We start from the raw sequence: 3,568 nt of genomic DNA, 5'->3' as shown, positions 1-3,568 counted from the left end.
TCTGTCTATAATTTAAACCAAAATTCTCAAAAAAAAATGCTGCTTTTATAACTTCTAACAATTGTTAGAGCCTCAAATAAATTTCCAAAAATCTGAAAAAATTCACTAATATTCTTCTTATGTGATAGACTAATTTCTAAAATTATTTCTAGCCCTAGGTTATACAGTGATAAAATAATTTCCTTTATAATACTATATTTATATGTATTTTTTAAGCAACAGAAGATCACTGTTTTAAACAGAGGACGTGAGAGCAGAATTGGAGCTATGAACAGTACTCCAGCTGAGTACTGCTCACACGGGGAAAGAGGTGGTAAGGGCCTAACCGTCCAATCAAAGGGTGGTAAGGGTCAGCGTACACGGGTGGACTGCTTACCATCCTCTCAGGGGATGGTAAGGGTTTAACTGCCCTATGAGAGGACGGTAGACGCTTATTTCTGTAAATCTTTTCATCAGAGTCTATTTATTTAATTATTTATGTTAGAAAATAATAATAAAAAGTGAGTACCTCCTTCGTTGGATCCTGGTGTTGGGACCTCTTCACCTGACGATCCAGCGTTAAATGGGTCGTCCTGAGCCGTTGATTTGGAATTGCCGAATGGGCCTTCATCTTCTGAACCTGTTCTCGATAGAGTTTTTTTTATATATTTTTTGATTAAAAATTTAAATAAATACATTCCTGGGAGCAGTATTTGCAAAACTAGACGCTTGCCGCCTCCTGAGAGGGCGGGTGGACTAACCGCCCTCTGGGAGGGTGGCAAGGGGGCTAACCGCCCTCTCAGAGGGCGGGTAGGGGCTACCGCCCACTGAGAGGGCGGGTACCATTCCAACCGCCCTCCCAATGGGCGGGTAGGCCATTTTTTTAAAAAGTTGTAAAATATATTGCAAAATATTGCTCAATATTTGAAATTGATATTTTGCAAAATGTGGAATTAAAATGGTTAAAAGGTGGCCAATACAGCATAATGGGGAAGTGATATTTTGGAGTAGTTTACATATTGTTAGGAGGATACAAAATTAATATTTGTGAATAAATTATAAATGTGAAGCACTCGCAGCATATTACGCGACAATGAGGTCACAAACGGCGACAAACATAAGATTATACATATGATGGAAAACACTACATGAGACTGTAACCACGACGACACGACGACAAAAAAAAGGTGGCATGTACGGTTTGCACAAAGACCTACTTAATAGTGTGCCGCTCCTAATCATATCATGCCTTAGGGAGTGGAAACATGTCGGGTTACATTAGATACTCTCTACTAAGTGCACCTAGAATATTTTCCCTTTCGCAGGGCATCGGGACCTGCCGCCTTAGCGCGACGGGCCCTCTCCCGCTTCCTTGCCCTCTCAACTTCGCGGGCCTGAGCCACGGTATGGTCCTGCGTTGCCTTCCTCATGCGCTCTTCTTCCTGCCGCTTCGGGCCTAGTTTCTCTTGCTGTTGCTCGTACTCTGGGCGTGCGTAAGCTTCCCTCCTCCACCGCATGGTCATGTCGACCCACCGCTTCTAGTCTTCATTTTGTTCAATGTCGAGCCATTCAATAAAGTCACAGATAGGTGAAGGAGACTGGACAAATAGAACAAGATGAGAGATTAGTAAAAGAATGTGTGAAATTGGGAAAGATGTGGCTGATCTTTGTTGCTATACCGATGGATACTCATACAGTCCATGTTGAGGCTTGTCGTATTGGTAGTTAGCACACATGAAGAAGCGCAGCCCATAGGTGTAGGAGATGTCCTGGGACTTGCGAAGCCTACAACGGTCACCACAGAAGCACATCGGTGGTTTGACCCCCTGGGGGATGAAAATCCCCCGATGTTTCTTGGGTGGGCTTGGTGGAGCTGAGGAAGATATTGCAGTTGAGAGAACTGAGAAATGAGTGGTGTATCTATGTATGAAGGTTGGATTATTTATGGTGAGGGAAGGCAGGAGCATTGGATTCTCTCTTCAAGAAAGGAGTGGGTGGAAAGGCTTAGAGGGGGGCAGGAGCATTGGATTCCCTCTTAAAGAATGGAAAAGTTGTGGCATTGATGCTGGACAGAGATTTCATGTGTCAAGGTACATGTGTTGTCATTTAATTTTTGGTAAAAGCTGTCTCGTGTTGTCACTTCTTGTCTATAGCCTGCGCAAGAACAAATGTGTTGACATTTCATGGTTAAAGTTGATTGGTGCGGTCAATTCGTGTCTGCAGATTACGCCAGGACAGAGGTGATGTCGTTTAATGGTTAAAGTTCAGTTGTGTGGTCACTTCATGACTAAAGTTAGTCTCCCGATAGAGTTTTCGAGTGATCACTTCGTGTATAAGTAGCTTTGTAAGAAATACTTTTCTAGTCTATCGTGAACGGTTCATACATTAGCCTAGGACGATAGAAAGTAGCGCGTGGTCATGTTGGATTAAGAAATGCAACTAGCGTGCGGTCACATTAAAATAAGAAATGCAGTTACGACATGGTAAGTGGACCATAAAGATTACACGCGTCCAAATATGTAAGAATAGATCGCGAATCGAACATGCATATGTAAGTTACCAAAACAAATGTACAATCCTACTGCTGTCTCCCCCGCTGTCGTCGACCGTTCCCACCATCATGGTCCCACTACTGCTGCCGCTGGTTGGCCCTCACGTGGCCCCTAGAGTAGGTCAGGGCGTTGGGTGCACCAACCTGCCTGGTAGGCCTAGTAAGGATGACCGGTGTCGAGGCCTCCTCCTGGGTGTGCTGCATCCGAAGTGGAGCACTGGGTAGCTGGGACTGCTGGAGGACGTCGTAGTCTGGTGTGCCACCGAAGAAGTCCCTCACGAGGTCGAACGGGGGGTCTGGCCCAGGCTCATCCTCCTGACTCGGGTATGAAGACTGTGAAGGATCCGCTGGTGTCCATATGTACTGGCTGGAGGGGCCTACGAACAGATGAATGTATTAGATACAAAAAATGTGGAAATGAAAGTATTTTTATAAAATGCACTATTGTAGCTGTGTGGTATGCAGGTGCAACAGCAGATGGCCAGGCGTGCGTGCCATAGTAGGGGTCGAACGCTGGTGGTGGGATCAGTCGAGGTGTAGCTGAGGACGGCCCGGTCTCATCACCGAAGTAACTTGTGGACAATATTAGATATACTATTGAATATATTGAATACGGCAATGTAGTGTCACCCAGTACCTGAGTGGCCTGCGAGTGGTGAGGGTGTAGGCACTGGGCTCGGTCTAGGTGGCAGCGTTGAGACGTGTGTAGGTGCACCTAATATTTGTTTAAAATTAATGCACCAGTAACAAACGAATATCTTTAAATGCCGTGCATATGAAATATCCGTACCTATTGGGTCCGGGCCTATAGGTCGTGTTACAGGGGGCCATGTGGGTGCTGACACTGATGGACAGCTGTGCACATCAGACCTCTTAGATGACTCAGCGTGGACCCCACTCAACCTGGGAGGCGTTGCTGCGACGTCTGCGATGGACCGGCAAGAGGTAAGCTTTAAGGCCTACGCGGTCTTATCGAAAACCCGTTTGACAAAGCCCGCTACATCCACCGCACTAAGGTGCACCCCTTGCCTGAGGCGG

Source organism: Phragmites australis, chromosome 21 (genome assembly GCF_958298935.1).
Source record: "Phragmites australis chromosome 21, lpPhrAust1.1, whole genome shotgun sequence".
Taxonomy (NCBI): Eukaryota; Viridiplantae; Streptophyta; class Magnoliopsida; order Poales; family Poaceae; genus Phragmites; species Phragmites australis.
This window is presented reverse-complemented; position numbering follows the sequence as displayed.